Source organism: Carlito syrichta, unplaced genomic scaffold (assembly GCF_000164805.1).
Source record: "Carlito syrichta isolate Samal-C Ts95f unplaced genomic scaffold, Tarsius_syrichta-2.0.1 Scaffold302450, whole genome shotgun sequence".
Lineage (NCBI taxonomy): Eukaryota > Metazoa > Chordata > Mammalia > Primates > Tarsiidae > Carlito > Carlito syrichta.
Genome location: NW_007246546.1, coordinates 265,716 through 275,422, shown reverse-complemented (window position 1 = coordinate 275,422; position 9,707 = coordinate 265,716).

Below are 9,707 nucleotides of genomic sequence, written 5' to 3'. Positions count from 1 at the left end.
GCCCCATGCCTCTACGTCAGATATAGCACCTGACCCGCCCCTCCACCCCCAGGTCTGTGCTCACAAGCTTCGTTTCCACTACCTGGCATCTGGGTCGTCGGTTCCTCCTGTGGTCCCCATGCCTCCTCACCTCCCAGGTGTCGGGACGCTGGGAGTACGGGGGTCTAAAACGAACGCAGTCCTGCTTCTCGAAGTTTCCAGCGCCTGGCTTCCCCCTATCTCCATCCGCGCAGTCCTCTCCCTTGGACGTCCATCTCCATCAGGTACCAACCACGAGCCAGAGTCCTTTCTCTGGGACGTGTTGCTCTTCGCAGATGTAGTCCCATTGGAATCCGCGTTGTGCGACTATGCTTCCACTCCTGGCTGGTGACTGCCTCCCTGGAGGCGAACCCCTAAGCCCTCTAGACTGACCATCTCCAACCTCTGACGATTGGAATGGGCCAACTGGGAGATTTTTTAAAATTTTTATTATTGTGGTAAAATACAGGTAACAAAGTTTACCAACTTAACCATCTTTAAGTGTACAGTGGGATAGTATTTAATACATTCAAATTTTTGCATTTAATCTCCAAAACTTTTCATTTTGCTGCTTTGCAGTGGACAAGTTTATGCAAACCTACCCCCAAAGTCAAGGAAGCTGAGGGGCCAAAGAAAGAGGCTGACAAATCCAGTATCCTAGGAAGAAACATGTCATAGGGAGTTCAGAGCAGAAGCCATGTCTGTGGGGTGAGTCAGAAGTCAACATGGTGGACTAGCATCCAAGATGGAGTTGGTTTGACTTCCAAGCTTATAAAACAGAAATTGTGTACCCGTTAAATGACATTTCTCCATTCCCTCTCCTGCAGCCCCTGGCAGCCATCATTTTACCTTGTTTCTATACCTTTGATTACTGTACATACCTCATATAAGTGGAACCATACATCAGTTGTCCTTTGTGACTGGCTTATTTCACTCAGCATAGTGTCTTCAGGTTCATTCATGTTGGATCGTAGGTCAGGATTTACTTCCTTTTTAAGACTAAGTGATATTCCATTGTATAGTCATAGCACATTTTGTTTATCCAGGTGTCCATTGATGGACTCTTGGGCTATGGTGAATAATTCTGCTGTGAACATGAAAGTACAGGTATCTGTTTGAGTCCTGGCTTTCATTTTTTGGCATATGTACTAAAAAGTGGAATTGCTGGTTCATATGGTAATTCAATGTTTAGCTTTTTTTTTTTTTTGAGTTGGAGTCTCACTCTGTTGCCCAGACTGGAGTGCAGTGGCTGCTCCCAGCCACCGCAGCCTCTACCTGCTGAGCTCCGGCGATCCTTCCGCCTCAGCCTTCCAAGTAGCTGGAACTACAGGCGCGGGCTACCACGCCCGACTAATTTTTGATTTATTGTAGAGATGAGGTCTCGCCAAGTTGCCCAGGCGGGTCTCGAACCCGTGGGCTCAGGCAATCCACTCACCTCAGCCTCCCAAATGTGCGGGATTACAGGCTGAGCCACTGAGCCCGGCTCAATGTTTAACTTTTTGAGGATCCATGGTACTGTTTTCCTTAGGAGGTGCACTACTTTACATTCCCAACAGTAGTACACAGGGTTTCAATTTCTCCACATCCTTGCCAACACCTTTCTATTTGAGTTTTTTTCTGTTTTTTGTTTGTTTTGTTCTTTAATTAGTAGCCATCCTAATGGGTGTGAATTGATATCTCATTATGGTCTTTTATTTATATTTCCCTAATAATTAGCGATGTGAGCATGTTTTCATGTGCTTATTGGGCAGTAGTATATCTTCTTTAGAGAAATGTCTGTTCAAATCTTTGCCCGTTTTTGAATTGGGTTGTTTCCCAGTTGTTGTTTTTAAGAGTTGTTTATATGTTTTGGATATGAATCCCTTATTGGATATGTGATATGAAAGTATGTTATCCCATTCTCTGGGTGGCCTTTTTACTGTTTTAATAGTGTCCTTTGATGCACAAGAGATTTTTTTAAATGTTTTAACCTATTTTCTCACCTGTAAAAATTTTAATTTTTATGGTGTACAATTTGGCTATTTTTGTTGTTGTTGTCATCTGTACCTTTGGTGTCAGATTCAAGAAATCAGTGACAAATGCAATGTCATGAAGCTTTTGCTTTCTGGTTTCTAAGAGTTGTATTGTTTTAGGTCTCACACTTAGGTCTTTGATCCATTATTAGTTAATTTTTGTATATGGCATAGAAAAGGGTCCAACTTCATTCTTTTGTATGTGAGTATCAAGTTTTCCCAGAACCATTTGTTGAAAAGACTGTCCTTTCATTTGAACATATATGTGAGGGTTTATGTTGACGAAAGACGCCAAACTCTGTAAAATATTTTAAATGACTTTTTCTCAGCCAAATGTGAGTGACCTTAGGCCCATAGCACCTGTTCCCAGGAGACTCTGAGAACATGTGCCTACCATGGTTGAATCTTAACTTAGCTATATACATTTTAGGAGGACAAAAGTTACAAGAAACCATAATCAGTACATGTGAGATTTGCACTGATTCAGTCCAGGAAGGCGAGGTATATCTAAATTGGGGCTTGCAGGTTATAGGTGGATTAAAGATTTCCTGACAGGCAGTTAGTTAGCTAGAGTTATCTAGGGAATTTTGAAAGCAGTACAGGAAATGGGAAGCTTGGGGCACATAAGGGAGTTAGGCTTTTTGATATGTAGATGAAGCTTTATGGGTGACAGACTTCAGAGAGACAGGTAAGTGTTTTAAAGGTGCCTGGAGTCCCTAGAAAGACTGCTTTACAAGGTTATAATATACTTAGATTTTCCTTCTTTATCTATTATGTGATGTTATGCTAGAGCCAGGTTGGAAGGGAGACCACATTAAATAGTTAATAAAAAAGCTTGTGTCTCCAGGAATTTGGCAAGGTAAATAAAAAACGATGAGAATTTAGTCCTCATTTATTTCTGGTCTCTCTGTTCTATTTCATTGGTGTGTCTTGGTGCAGTACCACCAGGAGATTTTATACTTGTGGATGCTGGTAACACTGGTCATCAATAGATCAAGTACACACATACTATACATGATTCCATTTATATAACATCCTTGTGATGATACAATTATGGAAACGGGCAGAACAAATTAATGATTGCCAGCTATGAACGAGAGAGGTTGGGGTTAGGAGGGAAGTGGGTATGCTATAAAAGGGTAATTATCAGGGATTCCAGGTGAGGGAATATTTTGGTTTTGGTGTGGGTTTTTTGAGTTGGGGTCTCACTCTGTTGCCCAGAGTGCAGTGGCATGATCATGGCTTACCACAGCCTTCAACTCCTGGACTCAAGCAGTTCTCCCTCCTCAGCATCCTGAATAGTTGGGACTATAGGCAGGCCATTACACCTGGCTAATTTCTTTTTTTTTTTTTAACTTTGTAGAGATGAGGTCTTGCTATGTTGCCCAGGCTGGTCTTGAACTCTTAGACTTAGGCAGTCCTCCCATCTCAGCCTCCCAGATTGCTGGGATTATAGGTGTGAGCCACCATGCCCAGCCAATATTATGTATCTTGACTGTAGCAATGTCAAGATCCTGGTATACAAGGTTCAAGATGCTAGGGAGGTGAAGGGTACCCAGCATCTCTGTACTACATCTTACAACTGCATGCGAATCTACAATTTTCTCAGAAATCTTAATGAAAAATAAGTAAAAGGATGTCTGCCTGGCTGCCCAGTCTAACTAAATTAGGGTTGGCGCAGGTGGGACCCAGCTGCCCCAGGCAATGCCAATCTGTAACTGGGGTGTATCCCATTCAGAAGATCTTGTCCAAAGGACATGTGTCTCACATATGGCTTTGGTGAGGGAACTGTGCCCCAATAGTATAGTGGAACTGGGGACTGCGTAGCCTGAGTCGGGATCCTGAACATCCCTGTGACCTGGAGTCTGAGGACCGCATGACCTGTGCCCCTCTTGCTGCACTATATACCCCAACGGGACCAGCCTCCCTGATGTGCCCTGCAACTTGGTCCACAGCACATGCCCCTCCTTGCACTACGCTCCCAGGCCTCCCCACTCGCGCCCACCATGCATGACCATGCTCTGCGTGCCTGCGCCACCAGGCCACACCCCCACAACACTCATCTGCATCACATCCAGTCCCTTGCTCCAAATGTTAAGCCCTCCACAGTGCTCCAGTCAACCCCTCCTATCACCATTAAGCCCTATCCTGTGTCACTGCACCAAGCCCTGACATGGCTCATCCCTAGTCACGCCCCTCTTGCCTTACATCAACCCCCTCTTGCCTTACGCAGTCCCCAACCTTTTTGGCATCAAGGACTGGTTTCGTGGAAGACAGTTTTTCCAAGGGTGGGGGATCATCAGGCATTAGATTCTCATAAGGAGTGTAGCAATTTAGATTCCTCGCATGTGCAGTTCACAATAGGGTTCACAATCTTATGAGAAAGTGATTCCACTGCTGATCTGACAGCAAGTAGAGCTCCGCTCGTGGACCCCTCACCTCCTGCTGTGCGGCCATTCTTGACAGCCCACAGAGGAGTACCAGTCTGTGGCTCTGGGGTGGGGACCCCTGCCTATGCCATCCAGGCTCTGCCCTGTCTCTGCCTTCATAGGCTTGCCTGGCTCTTGGGCCCCACCTGCTCGGGCCCCTCCTCATCAGAGCGGTCCTCAAGGCCAGCCACAAAGAGTCCTCCAGGATTCTACAGCAGTCTTGGAAGTGCTCTAGAAAGACTGCACTTGAGTTGCCACTAAGGTGTGCTTAGGTCCAGTCGCCTCCGGTGTGGTGCATGGCCTCTGCCATCATGCAGTTCTGAGCCATAGCCAATGTGCAAGGCTAAACCATTCCCCATGGCTCCCTGGGGCCCAAGAACATTCTTCCAGAAGCTGCACTGACCTCAGAAAAGGGTGTGCCGGCAGTCTGAGCATGCTGCTTCCACACCTTGTCTGGATGGACTCTGGAGGGTTCTGTCCCCTGCACCCGGTGCATGCCCCTGGACCTGCATCTGCACCCAGCCCCTCGCTCTCTAAGGCCTCTGCTACCAGGTATTCCCTAGACTGACAAGCACCCATTAGCCTTCAGGGCCCCAGTAATCAAAGCCCCTCCCCTTCAGCTATTGGCAAGATGTGCAGTAGGTGCTTAATAAATGGTTTCTGAATTGGATGGACACATATGAATCAGTGGTATTTGAGGAGGTGCAGTATTTCATGTGGGAGGAAGAACTGAGCCTGGACCCGGGTCAGGGAAGCTCTACAGCAGTATCCTGCTGGAGAAATTTAGGACCATGGTTGAGATCTGTCTTCAGCTGCATGGGAAGTAGTGAGGGCACTGAAAGGACCACTCCATTCCACTGGAGGGCACATCTGTCCACAGTCCTCTTACCTCTGCATGTAGCTTCTTGGGATCAGGTGTCTGAGGATGACCCAAGGTGATAAGCAGAATATAGATACATGATTAAGCACTTGCTGAACAGAATGAAGTCTTTGGTAGAAGAGTTAAGGGGATCTTAGAAGATGTCCTACTTAACAAGAGAAAAAACCAGCAGAGTATGGGGGTGGTCAATATTTGTTGACTGAATAACTGGGGAACTTTATATGCATTTTCTGTTAGTCATCACCACACCATGTAGGATAAGAAGTATTATCTTCATTCTTCCTCACATGAAGAATCTGAGGCTCAGAGAGAAAAATTAATTCGTCTACCATCACAAATTCCAGTGAGTAGTGTAACTGGTCTACCAAGGAAAAATTACTTAGTTTTTTATGTCATATTTAACAAGAGAACAAATGAGACAAAGACGGGAAAATATCTATTAGGATTTGGTAGCCTTGTGATTTTATGGAGACTAATTTCAGTAATGTTGGGAGCAGAAGCCATGCATTTGAGAGGAGACAGAAAACATAACAGGCAGACAGGATGGCTCCTGCTAATAAGCTTCCTGCAAGCCCCTTGGACTAGAGCAAAAACACTCACTTCCTAGAATTCAAAAACACATCACAATACCTCCAACTGATTGGTGCTAAGTGCCAATCAGCTCACTACTGAGTCTGTACCTTTAACTGATTGGTGCTTAGTACTGGCCAATCAGCTCAGCTGGTGCCAACCAATCAGCTAATGCAAGCCAATCAACTCCCTGTTAGGTCTATATAAAGTCCTGGTTTCGGTTTCAGACCTTCTTTCAGTCCTCTCCTGCTGCCTCTCTTGCTGTGGGAGCTTTTCTGTCTTCTAATAAACTCCTGCTTTCTCATCCTCTGGTTGTCCCTGTCTGAAGATTGTCGGACTTGAAGATCACTGGACTCGAAGACTACCAGCACATGTGCTGCTGCCCCATTGGAGCTGAAGCTGACTGTGGAACTGCCTGTGGAGTGGTGCTGAAAGTGAAACTGACTACGAAATGAAACTGATGACAGAGCAGATGGAGCTGTAACATGGGGCCTGGCTTGCCAGTCCTTCGAGCCAACACTTCTCAGAACCTAGCTTCCTAGCCCATCAAGCCAACACTTCTTGGGGCCTGGCCCACCTAGCTGACTATGGAGCTACAACATTCTCAGGAGGTTCCATGGCTGCTGGCATCCCCAAGCTCTCAGGGGCTGTTGCATTACCATCCGGACGCCATCACTTCCAACTGCAATGCCTAGCTCTCCGATTGACCATATAAAAAACCATATCACAGTGAGATGTGAATGGGAGATGATAAATCGAATACCCACTGTATAGACGGCAATTCCAAGAAACTAGACTGATGTCAGGAAGGAGAAGTGTAGCTTGACAGAAGCAAATGACCTCTCTCTCAGAGGCTGGAGGAGTACCTGTCAGAACACAGCTGTCTTTTCTTTAGCATCATAATAGTTGGAGAGTTGGATTTGATTCCACAAACTTTTCATTTAGAAACATTTTTTTGGTCTCTGTTTTGAACTGGGCACAGTGCTGAGCACAGTGGAGAGGAATAAGGTATAGTTTCATAGGAATTCTGATAGTGGATACCTTCTGATGGAGGAGAGACTTTGTGCTGATGAAGGGGAGATTATAGGAGCCATTAGAGAGCTTTCATTTCATTTGGTAGCTTTAGATATGTACAGGTTTAAACTTACATTTTTAACTCAAATCTTGTGTCAGTATAGGCCAGAAGTAATATTTACCTTTTAGTGTATTTTAAATTCTAACATAGGATCTAATAGCAAACACCTAATTTGGGAGCAGCCTGTAGAAACACTTTTTTTTGGAGCCTGAATAGCAGCCAAGGGATGATACTCAGACGCCTGAATTGAAGAGGCCTTTGAGAGTGAGTTCAGGCCAGAGAGGAGCCACAGAATCCAGGCAGCACACACTCTGAAGAATCACTCTCTAATCAAGTGACAGCCACCCATAGAATAATCCCACCAGAAGAGAGAACTCTGGTATTTAATAAATCTGAGAGCAGTTTCAGTATGAACCCGAAGGCTGTTATTTTTCAGCAGGACCATGTAGATGAGAGACTCCATAAATACAATGTGTGTGGCAAAAACGTCAAGTGCAAGCCGGGTTCGGTGGCTCAGCCTGTAATCCCATGCCTTTGGGAGGCTGAGGTGAGTGGGTTGCCTGAGCCCGCGGGTTCGAGACCCGCCTGGGCAGCGAGACCTCATCTCCAATAAATCAAAAAATCAGCAGGGCATGGTAGCGCGCGCCTGTAATTCCGGCTACAGGGAAGGCTGAGGCAGAAGGATCGCCGCAGCCCAGCAGGTTGAGGCTGCGGTGGCCGGGAGCGGCCACTGCACTCCAGTCTGGGCAACAGAGTGAGACTCCAACTCAAAAAAAAAACAAAACAAAAAAACGTCAAGTGCAGTTCAGTCCTAAGTACACACAAAAGATCCACACTGACTAATGCTGCAAATGTGATCAGTGTGGGAATACCTTCCACCAGAACACATTTTAAAATATTTGTTAGAGAAGGGCCCTATGAATGCAAGAATTGTAAGAAACCCTCAACCAGAATGTTAGCCTTACTCAGGATTCACTCTAAAGAGAAGCCTTATGAATGCCAGGTATGTGGTAACACCTTCAGCCAGCATGTCTTTTTGATGTCAGAGAAGTCACACTAGAAAGCCATTGAACATAATGACTGGGACATTTTTTGCTGAAGTTCAGAACTTATACAACATCAGATAATTCATGCTGAAGAGAGACCCTGCATGTTTAATGAATGTGGGAAAGCTGCAACTCTATCTCAGTCATTACAAAGTATATGAGAATTCATACTGGAGAAACATCATATGAACATGGTGGCTATGGGAAGTCTCCAGCCAGAGCTCTCAGGTTACCTAGCATCAGCAAACACACACTGGAAAGAGTTCCTATGAATGTAACAAATGAGGGAAAGCCTCCATTTACAAATCGCCCTTGGTGACACCAGAGGATTCACACATGACAGAAACAGTATGAATGCAATGGTTTGGGAAAGCTGTAAGCCAGAAAGCTATGATCACATTCACTGTAAGGTAATTCATGTTGGTATAAGACCTTTTCAAGGCCACGAATGTGGTGCTCTTTCTGGTGAACTACAACCATTAGTAAGCTGATGACAATTCACAACAAAGAAGGTCCCTAGTGAAAGCTTTCCATTTAAACTCATGGTTCAAATAATAGGAAATTCAAACTGAAAAAATATGAGGACACTAAATAATAGTCCTTCAGACAGAATTCAAACCCTATTAATTCAGCAACAGAGTTGCTGCTTGAGAATATTGCCTTAAATAGTATATTTAGAAAAACAGAATTGTTGGCAGTCATACCTTTTAACTGATGCTGCTTATTGGCACAAGAAAATGGTAAAAAGAAAAAGTTCAAAATTAACTTTGTGTAAAAATAGCTGCTTATATAAAAGGTATAAGCATTTATGCCCAAATGTTTTAGTACAGCAATGACTGCCTCTCATTTGCCTATCAGATTAACCATTATTTAAAACCTCATTATACCAAATTCTAAAGTTCTTATTAGTCTTCGAACTTGATTTTTGTACTGCAACAGTTCATAGATTAAAAATAAAGACAGGCCAGGCACAGTGGCTCATGCCTATAATCCCAGAGCTTTGGGAGGCCAGAGTGGAAGGATTGTTTGAGTCCAGGAGTTTGAAACCAGTCTGGGCAAAATAGTGAGACCCCATCTCTACAGAAAATTTAAAAATTAGCATGGTGGTGTAAACCTGTAGTCTCAGCTAATCAGGAAGTAGAGGTGGTAGGATTGCTTGAACCCAGGAGTTCAAGGTGGCAGTGCACTATGATCATGTCACTGCAGTCCTGCTTGGGCAACTGAGCAAGACCTTGTCTCTAAAATAAATAAAAAAAATAAAAACAGAGTACCTATTAGTTAGGTTATGAAATGAGACAATATGTTAACAGAGTTGCTATGTTACCTAAGTTGTACTTAGAACTGATGGTATTTTCAAAACTGTTATTAGCTCTCAGTTGAAACATACATATATGTATGTATACATATATGTCACACCCACATAATTCAATTGAAAGGAATTGTGCATATTAAAACAACTGAAGCATGTTCAGCTTCACAGATAAATTTTATAATTAAAGTGCCCAATTATACCTATACAACTAGGAGATAAGTTACTAAAATCCAAATTGTTGCAACTAGAAATGAAATTTCCTAATGCTGTTGCTACTGTGGTTGCTAAGAAATAACTACTATTCTGCTGTCTGAGTATTGCATCTGGACCCTGCTGCTGAAGAGCTCAAGATGTGTAGGGAGAAA